The sequence below is a fragment of the Leiobunum rupestre genome, chromosome 4, assembly GCF_980474605.1.
Source record: "Leiobunum rupestre chromosome 4, qqLeiRupe1.1.hap1, whole genome shotgun sequence".
Lineage (NCBI taxonomy): Eukaryota > Metazoa > Arthropoda > Arachnida > Opiliones > Sclerosomatidae > Leiobunum > Leiobunum rupestre.
Window position 1 is genome coordinate 64,815,021 of NC_143387.1, and position 12,335 is coordinate 64,827,355.

Below are 12,335 nucleotides of genomic sequence, written 5' to 3' on the forward strand. Positions count from 1 at the left end.
ATATTTTAGTTTATTTCATAAATGTTTGAAAACAATTTTAGTCAATTTTCGTAACCTTTTCGTAAATTGATGTACATATTTATAAGATGGAAATGTATATATTTTAAAACCCTTTGCTTAATTTTGCCGTAAAAGTAAATTGATAGAATATTAAATTGTAAAGGAGTACGTGTGTACGTCCAGGGTTTATACGTTGGAAAAACGTTTCAGTTTGTACCAAAAACTATCCGTACATCCTCTTTTTGTTGTCGACGAAAACTAGCGTATATGCAGATTCTAGATTTATGTTATGAAAAGCTTATTTTTTGGCCCTGTTGTTTGTGACATTTGGGAAGTCGTCTGCTACACTGTCGTAACCCAATAGATGACTTTCCACTTTTTCCAGCAGTTTTGTGTAATAAGTATTTACTTTTAATCAGATTATTTAAGGGTTTTATACCGTTTTAATGCGTCTTAATAACATAATTATCATGAGTTTATTATGTATTAAATTAAAATTTGGTATAATTAAACGTTTAAGGAGTTTAAAACGTTATATGCAAGTTAATTTTCGTCCATAAGTTTACTTAATAAATTATAAACTACATTTAAATTTAGGCATGTGCAGTGCCGGACTTAGAGATCCTGGGCCCCTAGGCAGATAAGGAGTCTGCCCCCCCCCCCCCTTTTTTTTTAGAAATATAGTAAATTTTGGTAATTGTAAAACAAAATCTTCAACGCAGTTCAAGTTAGCTTTTCTAAAATTTTCATGAAGATTGATATTATAGGTTCATGCCTTCGTTAACGGTACTTAAGGTCACTGGAGGGTTCCTTCCAAGGATGGGCCCTAGGGTTCCGCCAGGATTAGGTGGATAAATTAGGGTTCCATAGCCAAAAAAAATGGGAACCGCTGCTCTACAGTAACAAATTCTTAGGTACCTGAATGTATTCTTTGTATCACTCCAAACAAACTTTAATTTCCATTATGGCATCTAGGAGGAACAAACACGGCACCCCACGCAAGGAGAAAGCAACCCGTCAAAAGTCGTGCATTTTCTTGCGTACAATTTTCATTGGTTAGACGCTTTAGCGCCTGCTGCCGTAGGAAGGGGAAAATTCGGAAATTGTCTTCCCCCCGCCCGTAAAACGTTCAGCGTAAAGGTTCGTCCAATGAAATTTGTACACAACACTGTGTTAGCGTGTCTAAAAGCTAGCTGCGTTCTCCTTGTGTTTGTTGCTCCTAGATGGCATAAATTAATTTTCAAATAAACAAACTTTGCTCCTTTCTTAAAAACCAACACAAACGTTAATTTCTAAAATCGCAAATTTAGTTATACTCTGCAGTTGCAGTTTAAGAGAGGCAAAATTTCTAGTACATTTGGCGCAAAGATACTAGCACTAATTTCCGGTAAATTGTCGGCGGGAATTTCGAATTACATCTATTTTCTGTTGAATTCATAAAAGTTCCTGCACTTGTTATATTAATCCAGGCTAAAAATGCCTATTGCGTAAATTTCAAAGTGAACAATAAATATTTAATTTAGATGATTATTTTTAAGATTCATTAGAGTATTTTTTAAAAGTTATGCTCCTAAAAAAATCATCAAATTGCATGTGCGTGGTAATCTCGGCATTACCTGTTCTATACTTACCCTGGACTCGCCAATCGGAATTTTTTATATATACCGCACTAGTTTTACTAAAAAGAAATTACTTCAACTGTTTTAAAATCATATCTATGTTAATTAATTATTTAATTTATTATAACTTGGAAATATAACGCATATATTTTCCCAAAATACAACGCACGCACGTATACTTAGAAATGCAACAGAAATTAGGCCAAATTCGAAATCCCCGCCGACAATTTACTAGAAATTCCTGCTAGTATTGTCCGCCAAATGTATTCGATATTTTAGCTTTCTGATAGAGCAAGTTGCATACAGATTTTCGGAATAGAAACTTACCTACTTTAAAAAATTTCTTGTTTATTTTAAAATGGGCTTTCCGAAAATGTAACTCATTTGATGAAATACCGTCTGTAAGTTTATTTAATATTGAAATTAAATTTACGTGTAGCGCCCCGCGGCGGTTTTTATTTTGAACGATAATTTTACCGCACCTAGTTAGTGACGTCATTGATTACGGTTTTTCAGAATTTTTCCCACTGCATCTAGTAGGTTACATCCTATCATGATCATTCTTGTAATATCCTCGGTAGATATGGCGATGCCAATTTAGCGGGTGCTCTAAAGAATAAGCTTGAGCGCGTGTTTTTAAAACCATGTACGCACTCGCGTACAAAATTCTAAACTCTATGTTGGGGATAGCGGCCAATGATAAATAACGTGTAGTCAATGACGTCAATCACCACGCTAAAATTCAAACTGTTTTTGCGTTCTACTAATTACTTCTAATTAACTACGAAACGTAAAGCGATGGAACTTTATATTTGGGTATTTTAAACGTACGCGTTTAATAACAAAATTGAGGCGGTAACGAATAATTTGCAACTTACTCTCCCGCAACTAACAAGGAGAGTACCCGAGGTGTTTATTGCCGATTTAGTTCAAAGTCGGGCGTAATGTAGACCTATATGAGATATGAAATTTCCCAAAAGGAGACGTTGCACTACCCAGTCGATTTGCCATGGCAACCGAAAATGGTTTTGACCACTTAAAACAAAAAATCTCCATTTTAAAAGGCATGGGATTTTTTGTCTCGGTTTCACAGGGTACGAACATTTTTTTAAAAATTTGAAAATCACGAAATGGGTATTTTGGACCACATTTAGGTAAATTTCATCAAGTTTGGGTAAATTGGAACATTTTTGGCGTAAATTTGTAACACTTTTTGGGTAAAATAAGGTCAAAAACATTTTCGGTTTCCATGGCAAATCGAATAGGTAGTGCAACGTCTCCTTTTGGGAAATTTCATATCTCATATAGGTCTACATTGCGACCGACTTTGAAAATAATCGGCAATAAACACCTCGGGTACTCTCCTTGTAAGTATAGTAAAATTTATCCCCAAAAGGTGTAGACGAACCTGAAAAATATAACCAGAATGGCAACCTTTGAAGATATATACTAACCATAAGTGCGTCAGGGAAGTTAAAAAGACCCTAAATTTTGCATGATATAGATATAGAGCTCGTGTCGCCCACTCGGAGGAAAAAATAGGCTTGAAGAGAGGATGGCCTAACGCGTGACTTGTCCTCGAGATTGAGATGAGTCCCAGGAATTGGATATGATGCTAATCGAGCTCCTCTGCCCATATGGCGTTGCATCCCCGCATTCGAATGAAGGGGTCGCGCGTAATCGGAACGAGGCCGGCCACGTGACCAGCGCGTGTCCCACTCACCCCCCTCAGTAACAGATGGAAAGCGAGGGATTCCGACCCGTCATGAATTTCATTAAAATTGCCTCTCCTCCAGTATTCGTGTAAAACGCGATTTCGAGTGTGTCAATTTATGTTCAAGAGGAGCCGTGTTTCGCTATGGACCCTTCGCTGGCTACTAATAACGATAACCAGCTACCATGGGAATCGTTTATGGGACTCGAACTCCTCCTTTGATTTCACTATCAGGTTATTGGATTGACAATTTTTGCGTTTCGGTCTAATAGCGAGATTAATTTGCGCGAGGCAAAACGTATAAAATAAGACTTACGTTGTTGAAAACGTGGCGCCATCTCTAGAATCTTTGCGAAACTATAAATTAAACCAAGTTCTCTTGGATTTTCTTGAATTGTAGTCTGCAACGAATCTATAGATGGCGGTAGTGTAATTAACAAATTTCGTCGGCTATGACAAGAATTTACAGTAGGTGGTATCATAAGTCTATATTATTCTATAAGTTTGTCACTTTTGGGAATATGATAATAATAATATTAATCAGCTAGGCACCCAGGGCCGTAACCAGGGGGGGGGTGGGCGGTCGAGCCGTGCCCCCTTGAAACGTATGGTGGTATGTACCTTTTTTTTTTATTTGTTTCCATTGCGTGCCCCCCCCCCCCCCCCCCTGAAATCAAATCCTGGTTACGGTGCTAAGGCACCACCACCTTAGGCCTAAGTCATCGAGCGACTTTTACAATGCTAGCCAACAGCTCCCTACACTCACTATTACCGTTAACCTCTACAAGTTATTTTGGAAAGGGGAAACCGAAGAACTCGGGGAAAGAACTTGCAAACTCAAAGCAAGATAGGTAGTAACGGAGTGACGTCATCACAAGAAAAAAATCTCCCCCTAACGAGGCGCTGTCAAAGGCTTCGTGTGACTCGTTAGCAAGCGGACGCAAAACGGCGACGAAACCCGAAATGCAGTCTGTCTTGTGAATAGCTCTCAGTAAAAATTTTGCATAGGAAGTGTCACACTTATGTAATAATATTATACGCTTATGGTGGTATATTTTCCCAATCTCGGTATTATTTAACGCTGGTAATTATCTTATTCTTGGCATAATAACCAGTGAGATAGGTCACTGAAATGAAACATATGTACCTGCGCCTGTTACAGTCAAATTAAATGCCACAAGAACGTTTTTTCTTCAATAAACTTATCAAAATAAAAGCAAACGATGCCAAATTTCGGCGAACCAAAGGGGGCATATCGATAGTTTTCGGTCGCGAATTAATTCGCTTAAATATATCAAATTTAAAATTAAATGGCATAGGGATACTTACCTATATTAACAAACCAATCTAAGAAAATTAATAAATGACGGTCTTAACCGTCTTACCCCGAACTACTTTTTCTGCCCAAATGTTTTTTGAAAAATCAACAGGAGCTTACGTGTAATAATATTTAATAATAATATTAGCAAGATACGTAATTGAATACTTATCCCATAAGATATATGTTATGTTATGTCAAATTCGTTCGTGGCGGCTCAGTGAACTTCATAATCTTGTTTAGTTTAAAACTTTTGAATTCCACTTCCATATTTTGTTGAGCCGTAAGAAATATTCTGAAATGCAAGGTTTAAACTTACCAATAATGCATTTCCAATATGGAACCGAAAAACAAATTTCATGTTATTCTCAAATGTTTTTATATATTTTAACCCAGCCTAAAAGGCCCCATTTTATTCCAAAACAATTCCTTCGCATTTGAATAAATACCAAGAATTTTACGATATAAGTATTTTTATCGTTTATGCATTAGGTACAATAAGTTCCATCAAACAAGATGGGGCAAGCCACCGAAGTGGTACTTAGAAATACGCCACTTCACTATTTATTGTAGCGCCATCTACGGCAGTTTTTCGAAAGCAGATACTATTTAAGTTTTGTAGAAACGGGATAAATGGATAATATATTTATCTTTTTTGATAATAGATGGGGCATCAGTCGTTGCTGTTGCGTAAGCATTATTACCATAAGTATCAAATTATGACTTTTCCCAGGGCTGGCTGATTTAAATCAATTTGATATAAATGATGTTTTAAAATTCAGATTTAAATCAAGTGATTTTTTTAAACACAATGTATTTCAATGGAAGAAAAAAATTACAAAAATAAAGTTCTTAAAAAATTACATAGAAAAACTGAAAAAACTTAAATATTAAATAATAATTAAATTTAATTAAGATTTCATTCAAGATTAGCTAACTGATAAAAGTAAAATATCCTTTAATTATACGGGGAAAGAGCCATTAATTGTATAAAAATAAAAAAATTCAATAAACTCAAGAAATCAGATTTAAATAAAAACAGTCAAATGATTTCACTTTTATGAAAAAAATAAATTCCAAAAAGTGCCAACCTATTTATTTAATGCTAAATTCTTACGAAACCTTTTTTCGACACTGACAATTTCGCCCTGCTCCTATTTGGAATTGACACCAAATTGAGTAGTATTTTATATTTCAACCCACCAAAATAATTCACATTTGATATTCACGTTACCATAAGATATAATATTAATCAAAATAAAGAATCTAAAATGTCTCAGATTTAAAAAAAAATGCCATTTAGTTATAAGACGCGTAGAAGACATTGTCCCCTGCTGCCATCTAGGAGCAACAAACAAACCTACTCTAGCTGCCATACATAATGTTATACTTTTCAGAATGGAAACCTTTATTTTATTTGCATTATCTGGCTGAAGTATTATAATTTATAAATATAAAAAACTAATTATAACAATAAATAATAAAAATAATAATAATAAACTATAATTTTTAACCTTTAATTTATAAACTAATTTATAAACTATAATTTTTAACCTTTAATTTATAAACTATAATTTATAAACTATAATTTTTAACCTTTAATTTATAAACTATAATTTATAAACTTAATTTTCCCATCAACTATATAAAAATGTAAACACTAGAGAGCGTCAGTAAATTGCTGGAGCTTGGAAGTATAACTTCATGGTGCTAGTATTTAAAAAAATTATAGTTCTTAGTTACATCTACGTGTTTTGGGTATTACCATAAGTCTATAATATTGTTTCATAAGTTTGTCACTTTGGGGAATATTTTACTGAGAGCTAGTAACGGGGTGACGTCATCACAAGAAGAAAATCTCCCCCTAGCGAGGCGCTGTCAAAAGCTACGTGTGACGCGTTAGCAAGCGGACGCAAAGCTGTGAAGAAGCCCGTTATGCAGTCTGTCTTGTGAATAGCTCTCAGAAAAACTTTTGCATGTAGAGAATAGGAAGTGTCACACTTATGTAAAATATTATACACTTACGGTATCACTGAAGTAGCCTATTGAAATGTTTTTAGCTTTTGAAGGGGGGTTTAATGTAATAGTATCGTCATTTCGCCGATTTGAGGGCGCAGGGTTAACAAAAGGAGCATTCAAATATCATGGGAGAAGAAGACCTTTTAGAGGAGGAAAAACATGACGGATTTTACAATTTCTGAGAAATCTCGCGGAAGGTTTTAAGTTTTCATGCAAATCCGGTTCGCAAATACTCAAAATACCGAGATTCGAATCGTACAACTATAGAGGAATAAAAAATATTTTTCGGGGCTAAATTTAACATAAATGCAACGTGAAATAATAGCGAAATGGCTTTTAAGGCTACCTTCGACTTCTCCCCGAGGTCAAATAGATCAAAATGACGGGCGGAAGAAACGGTCCAAAAATCGTCGAAAAAGTACGCGCCATCTAGCGGAAAGTCTATACGAGCACTTAACGAATTTAGCTAAAAATTGGAGGTGATACGGTTTTATCCCAAAAGAATGAGAAAGGCCCCACTTTAATAATTAGTATCCATTACTGGTACCCGACCTAAGTAAGGGTTAACGCCAGCCGCCGATAATCCAATCACAAAATGCGTATAGCCACCCCTCCCCCATTCCGGCCTCGCTTGAAGAGAGCAATTTTTATAAGTTTTAGGCCTTGGCCAAAGAATGGATAGGGGCAACGAGATACCTCTAAAAGAGGAACCGAGGAAGGTTACCTTTACTCACTCTCGTAAAATAATAGTGTGCCGTGGCTGTTAGCTTTAGAAAGGTTCTTTAGTTACGGCGGGGAACGCGCTAATCGAATACGAAAAGAGGCGGCGGCGATGGAGGCGCTCCGTTTTTTTAAATCAGTCACTGGACGACTAGCGCCATCTATCGCGACGGGAAAGAGTTACTCAAATGACGCGTTACGCCAACAGTATTGTAGGAAGTCTGTGATCAGACGCGTACTTTGAGGGGGAATTATTTATGGATTTAACCCCCCCTAATACTAAAACATTGCCAAATTCGGTCGATTTTTCATTTTTGTGGACAATTAATATAAAGATATTAAGGTAAGTGTTCTTTTATTTACTTTATATTAACGAAAAAAAATATTTACACTCATTTAATCCCACCAATGTTTTTATACTCATTTAATGAACCACATTTTATTAATATTAATTTAATTTAATCTAGAATTACATATTTGATGTTCGATTTAATTTTTCCTACTCATTAATTTATATATACTATATACTCATTTAATAGAGCAAGATTTGTATCATACTCGATTTAATCGCGAAAATCATTTCTTATACTCGATTTAATCGCGAAAATCATTTCTTATACTCATTTAATCGTGTAAAATTAATTTGGTACCCGATTTAATAACGCAAATCTTTTCTAATGCTCATTTAATCGCGCAAATCATTTAATATACTGATTGAATCGCACAAATCTTTTCTTATACTGATTTAATCACGCAAAATGTTTTTTGTAATCATTTAATCCCGCAAAATTTGTTTGATACTTATTTTATCACTTAAATTGTTTTTAATAATCATTAATTAATATTTCATATAATAATTTAACCGTGTAAAATATTTCATATAATCATTTCATCGAGCAAAATTACTTTGATACTCGATATAAACGCGCAAAATTTGTGATACTAGATTTAATAGACAGAAAATTAAAAATTAGTTTGATGCCCGATTTAATTGCGCAAATATTTTCTTATATAAATTTATTCATGCAAATAATTTCTTATAACTCAATTAATCAAATAAAATTTATTTGTTACCCGATTTAATAGAGCAAAACATTTCTTAAACCCATTTAATCACTAAAAATTTGTTCAGTACCGGATTTAATAAAGCAAACCATTACTTAAACTCATTTAATCACTCAAAATTTGTTCAGTACCCAATTTAATAAAGCAAATCATTTCTTAAACTTATTTAATCACTAAAAATTTGTTCAGTACCCGATTTAATAGAGCGAAACATTTCTTAAACTTATTTAATCACTCAAAATTTGTTCAGTACCCGATTTAATAAAGCAAATCATTTCTTAAACTCATTTAATCATTCTAAATGCATGTGATACTCATTTAATAGCGCAAATAATTTCTTAAACTCATTTAATCGCCTAAATTAGTTTGATAGTCGTCTTAATGACGCAAATCTTTTCTTATACTCATTTAAAAATGAAAGTGGGTCTGATATGGAATTGAAAACTCGTTGATTGTTCTATCTATTTACCTTAAAGCGGGGAGATATAATTAGAAGCGCAGGTTGAAATTGAGTCTTCACTCTGGTCGCCGCCAACGCTGTCTGCTTCAGCGAGAGATCTAATGGAACAACACACGGGGATAAGCGAAGGGTATTATCCACCTCTATATCCCCCCCCCCCCATTGCAGTAGAGCCTATCGCGGATGGCTGCACCGCCCCCCCCCCCCCCCATTCTCCATTAACATCTTTAAGGCTTAAATTAAATGGTGATTACAGCGTGGTGCCCGTTTTGCAGCTTTATTGGACTGAACAATGCGTTTTCAAATATGCACAGTCAAATATACACGAGCTATCGAAGCTCCGTTCGCATCTGGTCATGCGCAGTGGCGTCGCCAGAATTTCCGTTTTGGGGGCGCTTAAGCGCCTGCTCAAGGGCTCACCAAACCGATGACTTTTTTAGAAATAATTTTTATCAAGAAAACTTCGGTAAAATTCAGATAACGTTGGAAAAGTTAGAGCTTCTCTGTCCTCTCCTCCCTTCACTCTCCCGAAACCAACCACCTAAATTAAAAGTATATAACGAAACGTTTTAAGAAAATAAACCATTTTATTTCCGAAATTGTCATAGAAACCCTTTTATTTCCCAAATTGTAATAGAACCCCTTTTATGAGTTTCATCAAAACAATGAAATCAATTTCGGGAATTTTAGGAGGCGCTTCAGAAAATTTTCAGGTGGCTCAAGCGCTACCTAAAACAGCCTAGCGACGCCACTGGCCATGCGCCAACTATTTAAACTCAGGGCCGGCGGATAATGTGGGTATGGTGGGTAGAAGTACCCACCCGGGAAATTCCGGGTGGGTATTTTACCCACCCGGAATTGATGTCATCAAAGTCGGTACTATGGGGATAGAGCCACGGCCATTGTCACAGAATAGCTAGGTTTCCACAATTTTCCAGGGACTACGTATTTTTCCTATCCCCTCCTTGATTAAGTTAATTCATTCAGTATAAAAACTGCAGAAGTAAATTTGTAAAATAGGTTATTAAATATTAGTTTTTAATTCTAATGAGACAAGCGTGAATAGTAAAATGCAGTCTTCCCAAAAGGGCAAATCACAACTTAAGCATCGACCTTTGACAAGTCTTTTCATTTCCTTCGCGTCCATCCCCTTTCTATTTCTGAAAATACGGTACAGACTGACTTCTATCGGGAAGTGATGCGGAAGTTAAATACAACACTATCTTTATCTCATGCTTTAAATATCGGTGCTGTTGAAAACTATGCACGCGGCACTGCCCCGATTGAAATAGATTAAAGTAAATCATCAAAATCAAAATTTAAAAATGCATAAAATGACAAAAGCATAATTTTCATAAGTGTATTTAAACGTTAATGTTTGTCGTCATTAGTCTCTTTGTATCAAACATTTATATAAAATAGTTATTAGCTACCTCCCGTTGTGAAGTAGGAATTATAAGTGCATATGCATACACTATAAATTTTAGAAGGTAAACGATACTAAATGTATATTACATATATGATATTGAGTTGATTATTTGGTTAGTAGTGGGCTCTAATGTAGGTGTTCAAAAAATAAATAACTGATTCTCCCTAAACTGCTTATTTGACACCAAAGCCATAAAGTCTCCATTTATTTTTTAAATAATTGTAATTTAAAAAATCGGTGCCTAATTTTAAGGAACGAAGTCTTCTACCACAAATTGGGGTAGTAAAAGTACCCACAGTTGTCAGTACTACGTTTTATAACGTTGTCTCTACCTTTCTATATAATTGAGTTTAAATATTAGTACTCAGATCCTTCAAACATCGTTACACGTAGCCATATGAATTTTAATAGCTACATGAAATCACGCGTAAAAATATTTGGAAAAATTGTTGAATCAGTTCATTTCCGAAAATGCAAAGCGCAGTACAGTTTTTGCATTGCGCAATTAATACTATGTAATAATAAATTTTAATAATACTAAATTTTTGTAGTTTTTACCTCTATCAATTTCTCTTAATTAGTATTATATAGGCCTATCTTTTTATGTAGGATAACCCAATAAATCCGCCCCCCCCCCTTCTTTTGACTACCCACCCGAGATTAACACGATCCGCCGGCCCTGTTTAAACTAACACTAACTAACAAAGAGATAGGATATACCAAGAAGTATTTAGATACCTAAGAATCTTGGGAATGCTGTGGACATCTACGTCGCGAAAAATTGAAACATGTATCTTTTCAAAGGACGCAAAGTTCTCCATCAAACCACGTATGTGTAATTACTTCTCAAAATTTAACACGCTTTTTTAATCTAACGACATATTCAACAACAGAGTGGTTTCAAGCTCATTGAGCTACCTCGAAATTTTGTTCAATTTACCTGAAATTTCTTACTAATTATGTTTTCAAACAATGGAACAAATTTAGAGGGTAAGGTTGCAACATTTATGAAATAAACGAAATAAGGACCACCCTACTATCTACGTAAAATGTAAAAATTAAACTTTCAGGGTGTTAAGAGGTGTAAGCTTATATTTTTCTCAGATTTTTAGTTATTTTACACAAGTTAAAAGTAGTGGCGGATTAACTATCAAACGGGCCCCTTGCCAGTCAGCCTTATGGATAATGCTCCACTGATAAAAAGTCTGACTTGGGGTCCCAAAAAGCTATTAATTAATTTGAGGAAACGATTCTTGGGCCCTTTATAATCGATGTTTTAGTCACAGGTAAAATTACATGTTTCAAGTGCCTATTGTTTGAGATGCATATTATAATTTATAACAACAAGCAAGGATAATACCCAAGGTGGCCGGGTTACAACGCGTAGGAGGGTGTTGGTTAGCCCTTCATGACAAGCGAGCAAACATCTACCTACACTCATTATTACCGGTAATCTCAACAAGCTTTTATGAAAAGGGCAAACCAAAGGTCTCGGTGAAAAAACCCTTTGAGTAGAGAACTTGCAAAAATTTTAGTTCCAAATTTCACCCAGTGTTACAAACTGGGATCGAACCCGGCTCACCCCGCTGCGAGGAGAAAGTGCTAACTACTCCGCGACCACGACAGTTGGTTATATACTTTTGCCTATAGGCACTTTTTTTTGGCTGATTCCTTTTTTGTTCATTTCGTTCGCGATTGTTATAAAACAGGTTGTTGGAGCAGAATCGCGTGATACGTTGGAATAAATAATGTAATATCTCCTAGCGTGCTATTCACGACACTTGATTAAATATTTAACGGTTAATAATATTGCTTCGACGATATGAATACACAATGTATTGTCAGTTATGTGGAGTCGGAAGTTTTAAACCTTCAAATCGATTAATCGAGCCGCTGGATTCGAAGAAAATGTTAATTATTAAAAAAATATAGGGCAGTAGCATAACCTAAGGGTTAAGGGGGGTCGTGTTCCCCAAAAATCTGGCAACACC